Raw genomic sequence first — 13,163 nt, forward strand, 5'->3', positions numbered from 1 at the left:
TTGTTGTTTTTGTTGATATAACTTTGAATTATGAACACAGATTTCAACTTTTTTAATTTGTAGTTAAACTTTGAGCAATACGATTGAGCGGTAGACATTAAAAGATGCAATATGTATTGTTATGTTGACGAAACCTCTTTGCGTCTACTTTATAAATCAAGTTAGACAAATAGGTAGTGTGACGAATCCTCTGTAATTCAATAGTTGATTTTTTGCGTATAACTTCTGTTTTTGTTTGTTTACATTTCGCACGGCCGATGCACATGGACGTGTCATCTAAACCGGAACTACATAAAGCTACAGTCACGCATACGGATATGTCCGTGCGTTGAGGCACGGTGCGGATGGGATTGGTCTGTGGGGGTGCGGACACGGATAAGTACGGAGCAGTACGTCTTAGTACGGGAAAAATGGTTAGAAACAGGGAACAAAAACAAAAAAACAGGACGCGAATAAGTACTACGTTGAACTACGTTTTCCTGCGCCTGGCAATTGGCCCAGTGCGTGTACGGGTCTGCGGCGAACAACGTTGAACTACGCTTAAGTACGGGCAGCTTCGGATAACTACCTATCAATACGGCAGGGTACGTATATGTACGGATAACTACGTTTCAGTACGTTTAACTACGGATGGATAAGTTTCAACCAAGTTGGACTAAAGTCACGCTCAAATGGCTACGGATCGCTCAAACTTTTGTGCATGTTCAAGTTTGGGATAAGTCTTGATTACGTTTTGACAAAGTCTTGGTATTGATTGATACACATTTCTACTTTGAGGTACGACTCAGGTACGGATCGATACGGATTACTACGTTTCTATCCGTTGCTAGACGTAGCTATCCGCGCCGTATGTGTGACTGGGATATTAGGAAGCGAGAAATGTGCGTTGCATTTTCCCCGTTCATGACCATGGTACTTATAATAAACCTAGGGATATGGAATGGTATGTACAGTGACATTTTCTTTCTGGTCTGGTGCCAGTGGATCGATCTAAAAGGACTGATTACAACAAACAGGAAATGACTACTCTGTGTTACATGTGAAGTAGTCCAAAATGTAGTTTCATAATGTTGATGAAATCTCGTATAATGAGACATATGATGATGTGGCAGCTATATTCTTGGCTTAGTTTTATTGCTTATTGTATTGAGAAAAGATCTAGCCCATTTTCATAGTGAATTTTCATGTATTAGTTTCATTCATTGAGAAATTGTTAAACGGCTATTTTCATGGGAGCATTTTCAGATGGTGATGTTTTTCAGAACGTTTATTTATTTATTTATTTATTTTTTTTTTTTTGGTAAGAAGACATGTCAAACTAAATGGCCATATATGGTTTTTATATTATTGAAATGCTCTAAAGTACTGAAAATGAGGTCTCAAGATTTCATTGCTTATATAAAATCAAGAAGGAACTGAATTGGTATAGTGCAACCATCTTGTTATTTGTTCCCTTGTCAGCCCACATACATGTGCGCATCCACCCGTTTAAACGGGAATCCTACTTCACGCGTACCGCCTCGGTAGCCTAGTGGTAGAGCGTCCGCTTCGAGTGCGGGAGGTCGTGGGTTCGATCCCCGGCCGCGTCATACCAAAGACGTAAAAAATGGTACTAGCAGCTTCCTCGCTTGGCGCTCAGCATTAAGGGGATAGTGCTAGGACTGGTCAGCCCGGTGTCAGTATAATGTGACTGGGTGGGGTATCATGTCACGTGTCTACGGCGTGATATTCCAGCGAGGCAGCACTATAAAGTTGGGCATTGTGCTCACTGCTACAAGTAGACACCGTCGTTTATATGACTGAAAAATTGTTGAAAAAGACGTTAAACCCGAACACACACACACACATACTTCACGCGTAAAATGGACTTTCCACTTTTGTTTTAATTAGCCATATTAACTTCAAAAACAGGCAATTAAAATTTCTTCTATTTTAATATTTCTTTTAATTTTGTACAGCTGTGTAAATTTTGTAATAGATAATTGCAATTCAAATGATATATCTTTTTACTTAGATCAGGTTTCTGTCAAGTTATAACTCATTAACTTCGTGAACTTTATGAAGCAAAAATAGAACACTAAATTTTAGAATTCATTAAAAATCAAATACCGGTATTATTTTAACTGATCGAAGCTTTAACAATACATATTTTAATCAGTTTACTAAACACAAACAAGCTAAAACCACTTGTAGCAACATCGGCGACTAATAAACGCGTCGTACGGTTTTAAAGTGACAGGCCGGTAAAATATAAGTGCATTGTGCTTTATAGATCTTTTTACAGATTTTATTATAGATATTCCTACTTGTCTATGATCGATTATCAGAAATGATTATATTTGTAAAGATTTCCGTTCTAAACTAGTTGAATGCATGAATCGAATATCTCTGGATGTTGGTTAGAATTAGACGTATTAAGTGAGGACAGTGAAGTTTCATGCCTTTACGTACAGAAAGGCTGCTAGGGATTTTGCCAAAGTTTCAATGACATCTTATGACTTCAATAGCTGATAATTTTATACAATGGCTTCAAATACTCATAAATAAGTTATATTCGTATCAAAATGTCACAAAAAATAATTTTATTTCATATTCGTTTTCTTGAAATTCGAACAGTTTGTGACCAAGGGTCATATTTTTTGAAAATGTAAAATGTGTATTTTTAGTGAAATAAGCCCACGAACTTCAGATATGTTTATAAGTAAATGTTTTGAGGTAATAAATAAACGTCTACAATGCATATTATCAACTTAATTAACATTTGTCGAAATAGCTGAAAAGCGAAAACTTAAACTTTTAGCACATATCTGTATTTTAGTTCTTTTCGCCTTAGCGCCCATGATAACTTATGCGACGATATTATAGGGAGGGTTATAATAAAATTATAGTGAAAACATGCAGTGGTGTAGCTGGCCTCAAATTTTATGACATACATTGGCTTACAAGAGGCTGGCCGTTTTCATGTGTAGCGGCGGGGTGTAGGGGACTACCTAGGCCACTGTGGGTCCAGGGGTGCCTGGGTTTTAGCATTCTATGACACATTTGGGCACGTTTTAGATGCATCCTTTACTCTTTTCAAGGTCCCTTAATATTGCATTTTTAATGTGTTTAGTTTTTCAGTTTCCTAAATTATTTGTAGGCCGATGCCTGTTGTGCTAAAATAAAAGATGCTACGCCACAGAGTCATGCACATTTAGCCTATAATATTTTAAGGCCTAGCAAACATTAAATGTGCTTTCTGTTACTCCAATATAAAAAGAAATAAAACAATATAATAGTACATGTATTAATAAAATACTCACTGGTTCAATATATCAATGGAACAGAACTTCGCTAGCTTTAAGCATCAACAATTAATATGTAGATATTCTTGGGGCGTCAGTGTTAGTTCTTTGGAGATCGTTACTAGTATTTCGGTCAGCTTCGGAATACGTTTCCGGCGTCTGGGTGAATTGGTGTTAATTCTGGGGGTGTCCGTGTTAGTGCTGGTGGCGTCAGTGCTAGTTCTGTGGGTGTCAGTGTTAGTTCTGGGGGCGTCCAGTGTTAGTTTTTGGGGCGTCAGTGTTAGCTCTGTGGTGACATTGTTACTTTTGGGGTGTCAGTGGTAGTTCTGGGAGCGTAAGTGTTAGCTCGTGAGGAACCAGGATCAGTCCAGGAGGAGTCGGAATTGGTGTTCTGTTAGAGTTGAGGATGCTGGATCCAGTGGTTCTTTGGTTCGAATTAAAGCAAAGGTTCTTAAAATGCATTCTAGGTGGGCCATAATTGTGTCCTACAAAGGGTAAAAAGGCATTTGCACCAAGAGGCAGCAGACCTTCTTGAAAACTTCTCAGGATAAGTCTGCTTTCAAGCTTGGCTTTCCATGTCAACTATTTATTTACTATAGCGTTTTCTATGCTTGAAATATTTACAATATCGAATAAAGCTGTAGATATGTAAAGATTTAGAAACACATACAATAAGTGTCAAACATTTTTATGCAAAATTCATTTGTTAACACCCTGTATGTAGTTTGTTTTTTTTTGAGTTTTTTTCAGCATACGTATATATTAATGATTTACAAAGGCATGTAAAATATTTTGCTGCGTCATTTGGGGGAGGGGGGAAAGATGTTTAAAACGGAAGAAAGATTATTTTCATATTTCAATAGAAATGAAAATGAGAAAAGTCTACAAAATCAGTTTTTGTTCACAAACTTATAAAATTTAGTCGAATATATCAAGAAATGATCTTTAACTATCTTTACTATGCTATTTCAGAAGTCTAGCCGTCTAGCCCTAGGTCAGATTTTACTTAACTGGATAGATAATCTGAATAGGAAAATGTCCGAGGTCCTTTATTATTTTCATTCGGAAAAAGTAGAGTACGTATCTTTAATTAAAGAAGATGAACTAGAAAGAGGTGCTGATCTGACAGCGTGGAGGCGTTCGACAAGAACGAGTCCATGCTAAGTACAGACAGGCTAATCGTATATAGATTACAAAAACAATCATTGCATAAAACAGTCTGTACTGTAGTAGAGTTTTTCTGTCAGTCTAAAGCCAGACTCTCTAAGCTCCGCCTACATATTATATTTCATTGTAGTATGAGTAAGATCTTTATCAGAGTTTAACCAACATGCAACCGTAGCTGATTATTAACATGTATATTATCATAGACAGTCTTTATTCATTTAATCTTCCCATACAATTATAACTCGGACACTTTACAATGGCGACGAGATAGCAACAAAATATTGGATTAAATGTTTGATAAACGGCATTGGAATAACAGTGACATTATTGTAGAAATTCATTCATGAAACACTGATGTTTTACTACTATTAAAATGGCACAGGGATTACCAGTGTTCTCTAACTTTGTTGTTAACGAGCCTGCTGTGGACACTAGATGGAAAAAATGGTGTCACCGTCTAGAGAATCTACTAATTGGTTTGGACATAACTAATGAAAAGAGAAAGAGAGCCTTACTTCTACATTATTCCGGGGAAGAAGTAAATGATATCTTCGATACACTATCCGGGACAGGTGATGATTATAAGACTGCTCTTTTGAAACTTACGGAATACTTTGCACCGAAAAAATGCACTGAGTACGAGATGTACAAATTTCGCCAAGCAAAACAAGAGTCAAGTGAGACAATTGACACGTATCATACAAGGCTACAACAGCTCTGTGAAAACTGTGAATTTGCCGACAAAGACAAGGAAATAAAATCACAGATTATCCAAGGATGTCAGTCAACAAGGTTACGTCGCAAAGCGCTGAAACAAGATATAACTTTGGATGAATTGATTCAAGAAGCTCGTGCACTGGAATTATCTGAGAAACATGCTTCCGAAATGGACCATGGTACGGGTGAAAGTGCAAAAAAGATTACAAAAAGGAAATTCACACCGAAGAAAATTACTGCAAACAAACCAAATGTTAAGCAAAAACAAAGAAAATGTCGAAACTGTGGATTTGAATACCCTCACAAGACTAAATGTCCAGCGCAAGGTAAAGAATGTTTATACTGTCACAAGAAAAAACCATTTTGAAAGTGTGTGCCGCTCAAAAACAATGAAATCTAGGAAAACTCACAATCTAAATGACTATTCATCGAGTGATGACAGTGACCAAAGTGACAATTATGCATTTGGACTAACTGTAAATGCCATGTCCGGGAGACCATACGTAAGTGCTTTAGTTAATGGACACGATGTCAAGTTCCTAATTGACACTGGTTCTTCAGTTAATGTACTAGATCAAGAGACGTACAACAAAATGAATCCGAAACCAAAGCTTCAAAAACCAAACATGAAAGTATTTGCATATGGCACTGATTCTCATGTCAAACTTGGGAAATTTGTGACTACCGTTGAGACAAAACAGAAGTACACTACAGCTGAAATTTTGGTGACAGAAGGCAAAAGCGGTAATCTGTTATCGTAACTTACATCAGTAGAATTACAAGTGATTCCAAAAATTCAAACACTGCAACATAGTAAGGTCGATGAAATTTGCAAAAACTACAATTTAGTATTTACTGGTATTGGGAAATACAAGGATAAGCAGATTGACCTAATAATCGATTCGGATGTACAACCCGTGTCACAACCGCATAGACGAAAACTTTTCCATCAAATGAAACAAGTCGAAAAGGAATTGAAGCGTCCAGAAGACTTGGACATTATTGAAAATGTAGAAGGAGCTACAGATTGGGTTTCACCGATAGTGGTAACATCAAAACTAAAATAAAAAACAAATGAAATTAGATTATGTGTTGATATGAGGTTGCCCAATACAGCAATCAAACGAACAAAACATATCATTCCTACATTGGATGACATGATAGTCGATTTGAATGGAGCAAAAGTGTTTTCAAAACTAGATCTAAATCAAGGATATCATCAGCTAGAACTCTCAGAATCATCTCGAAACGTGACGACATTCACAACACATGTTGGAATCAGGAGATACAAACGATTAAGTTTTGGAATAAATAGCGCTGCTGAAATTTTCCAAAATACACTACGCACTGCGCTAGAAGGACTTGATGGCGTAAGAAACATCAGCGATGACATCATCGTGTATGCTGAAAATCAGGCACAACATGACAAATGTATAGATGCTGTTTTGAAACGACTCCAAGATAAAGGTTTTACGCTTAACAAAAAGAAGTGTGAGTTCAACAAGCGCAAGATTGAATTATTTGGATATGTATTTAGTGAAGATAGAATCTCTGCCGATCCAAAGAAATGTGAAGCTATCAAAAATGCTCAAGGTCCCAAAAATGTGTCAGAAGTATGTAGTTTTCTGGCAATGACAAACTATGTCAGACTCTCAAGATTCATTCCAAATTATTCGACAATAACTGAACCACTACGTCAATTGATCAAAAAAAGGGGTAGACTGGAAATGGGACAAGGAACAACAGGATGCATTTGAAACTCTCAAAAACAATCTAAGCAGTAATACTGTAATGACCGTCACTACTTCAATCCAAAAGCCGAAACTGAATTATAGTCGATGCCAGTCCAGTTGGAATTGCAGCAATTATGCTTCAGAATGGCAAAGTTGTCTGCTATGCTAGCAAGTCACTTACTGACGTAGAAAAACGTTATTCCCAAACAGAACGAGAAAATCTAGCAATTGTCTGGGCTATTGAACATTGGCATATCTATTTGTATTATATTTTATTAGTTTATTTGAGTCTCTTCCATTTACATTTACATAAATATACATATAAAAATAACAGTAAAACTACATGTAAATGGCCGTTCATATAGATGAATTATAAGAGACTATACAAATATCATATCACATTTTAAATATACAACAATAGCACTGGCCGAGTATCTTGATACGTTGCAGCGTCAAGCAACCCCCAATGACACCCCACCACACAGTCCAGCGACTATCGATGAAAGCGCACAGCAACTGTTTTTGCTATGCCCTTCCATCAACAGAAGCATAACCCCCTGGCAACACACATCAAAACCCCGTCCCACGTTGCAACACTATAAGATCAGTGCTCTTACATTATTAAAAGTCAGGCAAGCTGAGTTAATCCTACCATTGGTTTCGTGGTTAAAAACTGCCATAAAAAAGTACAGTACATTAAGGTACATTCTATAGCCAAAATATCGACATTTTAGTGCTTGTCTTTACAACCATTTTTGCGAATTTTTACTGAAGAATTACATAATTTGATGAATGAAATGCCTATTGAAAATGATTTAGCTCTCCTTTGAAGTATATATCTTGAAAAACAAATACCAACTTGTACCTGAAAATCCGGACAGAAGACAGAAAAAAATATTTTTAGGTGGTCATATTTTTTCAAAATCGACAGCTGCTACATTCAAGCATTTTTCTGCCTAAAATTGTGACCAAAACGTACCTAGATAATATATCTACTTCCTGCGAGCAATCAATTTTTAAATAAATTTGATGAAAGTACCTTTTATAGTCGATAATTTCAGATAATTTTTATTTTCTCTTTTTTTCATGCAGACATCATCATTTCACAACTAATTTGAGATAAACATGCGTATCTATGACAAAAATCCATAATATCATTACAAGGGCAATACACATAAAAGTCAGATGTGTCAATTTTATTTTTAGACACGGTTGCAGCCACAAAGTAATTGGCAGAATAAAATGTTACTTTCAGCATATTTTTTCACACAAAAATGTGTTAGTGCGTAGAAATGTGATCAGGCTGAGCACATGGCCTTATGGATTTCATGATTTTCGGCGCTTAACGTGAAAACAGTTAAAGCACAGGATTCACAAACATTAAATTTATGCTTAAATCTATATGCGATACATTATGCATATAATTATAATTCACGATAATATCGCATATGGAAGTAACTGGAATAAATTTGAACTATTTCCTTCGGAAGTTTACATGACTGTCCTGTCAAAAGGCCTCCCTTGTGTTTACATATTTTGACAGGTCGAGTTGTTCTGGGACTAGGAAAAATGGTAAGTGCAAAGTTATATAGATTTATATAAATTAATTATTTTTGCAACGAGTTCAAAGTAAGGTTGATTATCAGACGGCTCTATTTCAAGATCTGAGAATGATTTGCCTATTTTTGGGCGGAGAACATAGCATATGCATGCTTGTTTCACTGCCACCATAGATTATCATTAGATCCACTGGTAGATCAACAATAAATCATTCTCAGATCTTGAAATACAGTCGATGCAGAAAATACGCATTGTTTCATAGATAGTGAATCGATCAGAAATAGACAGAATAGATCATTGTCATAGAAAAAAAACGTTGATGTACTTTTTGCATTCGAATTGACATAATTTGAACATAGACTCTGCATTTATGCCATAAAATATGTCTGATCGGACGTGCTGAATCATCCGGCAAAAACCATCAATATTTTTAAAGTAACATTAATTAGAATCAAGGTCTACTGTGCATTTAATCCGTCATGTGTTTGTTTCAGATGAAAGAATACCTGCACCATGGAAACAATGTCATTTGCAAACTTTTTGAACCTGTGCTGGGCATTCACATTGACATTTCTTGTTCAACAGGAATACATGATGTCGACCAACAGTGCAACTAGGTAAATGTCAATGTTCTATATATATTCTACAATAATTTTGTAAAAAAAAAGAACAGTGTCTATAAGTAAGCCAAAGAAAGGACACCTCTGCATAGCTGACAAGGTCAAGGGTCTGAATGAAGCATGATCATGCACCAAAATATCAACAAATTTATACATTTATACAACGGAATAAAATAACATACAGTAGGCCTATATTACAGCAAGATGTGATTAATAAATAGTATCATAATTATTTATTTTACATGGCATGCATGAATTGTTCAACTTCATAAATCAGCTGTGCTGTAGACCTACAGAATCAGCATAAAGAAATGAAGCTACATGAGTAGTTTTAAGATGCATTAATCCACACTTGTCAAGATTCCATATATAATGCTGATTTCCTTATATGGGTGGTTTTCAAAATAATGAAGCTTTTTCTATTTTTTTAAAATTCTTTAATTCAGTTCAGTTTTAGAATGTGTTTTGGGGCAAATCATATCCAAATCAATGTATTCAAGAAATGTGTGCAATTTCAGATGAATGGCTCAAGCATTTGTAAAGTTATGTTAAATTATATAGCTAATGTTGTCCCCTCTGCACCAAAAGTGTGACATTTTGCATGAAGGATAGTTTTCAACTGTGTTTTACTTTTTCAAACCAAACTTAATTGTTACAGCTTTGTCTTTTCTTATGAAATCTAAACTCTGCACATTTAAAACAAAATACTTTTTTCATTAACTACATTTTATTCTTACCAATAGTTCATGTCTTGTGATGGAAGCCCCTTCATAAAAAAAAATAGTGATACATTTAAAAGTTGAACACTACAATTTCATAACCCCATTACTTTTCTTAAGTCATAATGTTTTTCTAAGATCTTTATCCTTACAGCTTTGAAGACACCTTATGATTTTATTGTTTTATAAATCAACTTTCTCAGAATCTTCATATATGTCTATACACCCAAAAATGTCCCTTGTAAGTATTCTTTAAATAAAATGGGTTTTTACTTTATTTCCCTCTAAATGGAAGTTACAATGGTTACAAAAGCAGCTTTCAGCTTCACATATTAAGCCAAAGTGATGTCCCCTGTGCACCTTTTTTTTTTTGACATTCATCAGTTATCATAGCATTTATACTGTAATATGTTGTGGCAGTTCTATATTCTTAGTAGTGTGTAAGTTAAATGCAGGCATTACTTGATAATTAAGCATTATATAAGAATCCCAGGACAATTTAAATTTTATTTGTTGCATTTTTCTCAAGTTTTCAGATTTAAAAGTGGAAACATCAATTTTAATTAAAGTTTACCTACGTATGTAAATATTCAGTAGCTAGTATTGTGTAGTTGAAAGCATTTTACTTACTATGAACATATTCCATGAATATATATTTTGCTGCCATTTGTCCCCTGTGCATCTTCTTAAAATTAGTAGCATTATAAAGATGTATGAATTTTACCATTCCATTTTACCATGCATGGCATTTTGTCATTTTTCTACTCTGAATAAGCAGTGCACGTAAACTAAATGATTTCAATGTGTTAATTGTGTTTAAAGTCACTTATTTTTCATTTAAAGCATTACATGTTGCTGAATTTTCATGTTTGTGTTGTGAAAATTTTCAGTTTTGTAGTTATTTTGTGGAATAAAGTAATTGTTCAATAGACTTTTGTCTTAACATGATCACCATTAATCTTGTTTTGAACAGAAAAACTAATACTTAATGAATATTACACTGATTTTTAGTATGTGTCCCCTGTGCATCTCTTAAAAATCACCAGACATTTTTGAAATTTGGAATGTGGTTTATAAACCTGCAAAATGTGAGAAAAAAAAAGTTTTATAATAATATGTTAATTATTTTTCATTCAGCAACAACTTTTCTAGGTAAAATTTTATTTTTATGTCAGATTTGTGCAGAAAGGGTGATTTTAAAAACCAAAGTCCACAAACATTTATTAAATAAGTTTCAAACTATACACAAACACCTATTCATATATGTTGAAAAACATTTACTGTTATACATATTTCCTTGTCATAAAACACTGCAATATTTATCACCCATCTTACTGGAAATTCTCTGAACTTATGAACTGAAGGCTGTTCAAAATATTATCTGATTGGTATTTCTCAACACTTTCCCAAAGTTGTATATTTCCTTGAAATTTGAATTATTTGCTATCATAAAAAATAGGTGACCATTAAAAGAAATAGGTTTGAATTTCCAACCCCTATGCCACACTTTTGCTTCATTATTTTGAAAACCACCAATATATTTCCTCATATTTTTTTATACTATACTATACTATACTTATTTCAGATGAAGATATAAATTTATTCAAAGAAATAATGGGACAATGAATGCTAAAATTGCCAAGAAGAAGACTGCCAATTTACACACCATTTTATACAGGTAGGTGTTTAAAAGTGTTTTGAAAATAGATATGGCATTCAGCATTTATTTTACAAACTATAATAACTGATTTTAGAATTATGTACATTGTACTTTTAAATTGTTTTTAATGTGAAGTGTCAGAAATTTATAGAGAAATCACAGTTAATTGTGAAAGAAAAATTTATGTATATATAAATGTACAGGTTGGGCTTTTTTTTAGTTACAGTATGATATGGTGAACAAAATGCCTCAATGCAGCCAGTTCTGGAGCTTTGGCTAGACTATGAACAGTAGACATCAAAAGGTACAGGATAGTTTAGAGCTGCATTTATTAAATTTTTTATGTAATTACTATTTATCAGTTCAAATGAAACTTGGTACATCAGCATGAAGTGGACAGGCACATATTGTCAGGACTATCAAATTTGATTATTTGTTTCTTCAGTTATTATGTCATTTCTTTTTTCAAATTGTCATATCATAGCTTCCTTCATACCTTTTGCATTAAAACTCTCTTTCTGCAGATTCCATCATATTCAAATGGATCATGGTATACTTCATGGCCAAGCAGCAGAATTATACACATACTATAGTGGATTTTACATCTGATGACAGTTTTCTAAAGTGATGGTCCTTTTAGAATCTTGAATTAAATGAAAGAGTTACAGTTTCTTTTCTTTTGTTCTTTATGTACTCAGCTCCTCCCCCACTTTCTATCCAATGCCCTTGAAACTTGTAATACACTTTTGCCTTAAATGTAAATTAAGGACTTTATCTATTTTAGCCTAAAATCTAAATTTGGAGTGTTATGCCCCTTTTTATATTATAAGAATTATATTTCATCTCCGCCTACAGTTTTCATACTGTGTCACAGTGCAAAAGTAATTTGATATGAAATTATCAACATGAAGTAGACATGCACATATTGCAAGACTTCATTTCAGGTTACTTTTTATTGAGTGATGTCCTTTAAAATATCACAAATACACTTGTTCATTGTGTATGCCTACTCATAGTTTCAAACAGTTCATAAGAAATTCAGTATACATTATGGACATGAAGTGATCATGTGCCTATATATAGTGTTAGTTGAAAATGGAATGCATGAAGACATACAGACAAATATATATCATCTGTTTGAATTCAAAGCTGTATTTCTTAGTCTTTATTACTTGTGTAAGGTACTGTTTTTCCACTTCTTAATGACATTTTCTTGATAATGTCTGTCAGACTGATAATATTATAATTGTAAGATTTTATATTCTAAAATTTTGTGTTTTATGAACATATAAAACATGTTAAGTTTATACTAGTGTAAAAATGGCTATATTTTTCCATTTCAGATGATCATCTGAAGGGCCACAATTGTTTAAAGCACTGGTCAACAAAAACTGAACTATTTGATTGATCATACATGTGCAGAATGTACAACCATATTTCCAGAATCAGAGAAAGTATTAGAGAGAAAGAAAAGTATGCATCATGTATGAAGAACTGTCTAAGAATAATTTGCAAAATACATTGAAATCTAACAATTGCTAATTGCATAAGGAAGTTAAGAAAGGTGTACTCTTCTGGAAAATATGTGTCCAGTGCAACACTTCTTTTCCAATTTTGTGAGCATAATTCTGAATAAAAATTGCAACATGGCTACAGGGATAATACAAAAGGTTTAATCTTATTTCCAAACACATTGGGGGAAT

The 13,163-nt window shown here is 34.1% G+C and overlaps 1 long non-coding RNA gene across 1 annotated transcript; it reads left to right on the top strand.

Annotated features, from left to right (window-relative positions):
* Window positions 1-8,759: 8,759 nt before the first annotated feature.
* On the top strand, window positions 8,760-13,153 carry LOC128553021 (uncharacterized). Its single transcript, XR_008369224.1, has 4 exons — window positions 8,760-9,078; window positions 11,386-11,478; window positions 11,681-11,764; window positions 12,804-13,153. It is a non-coding gene; the product is annotated as an uncharacterized LOC128553021 (long non-coding RNA).
* The last annotated feature ends 10 nt before the right edge of the window (window positions 13,154-13,163 follow it).

The sequence above is a fragment of the Mercenaria mercenaria genome, unplaced genomic scaffold (genome assembly GCF_021730395.1).
Source record: "Mercenaria mercenaria strain notata unplaced genomic scaffold, MADL_Memer_1 contig_3388, whole genome shotgun sequence".
NCBI lineage: Eukaryota > Metazoa > Mollusca > Bivalvia > Venerida > Veneridae > Mercenaria > Mercenaria mercenaria.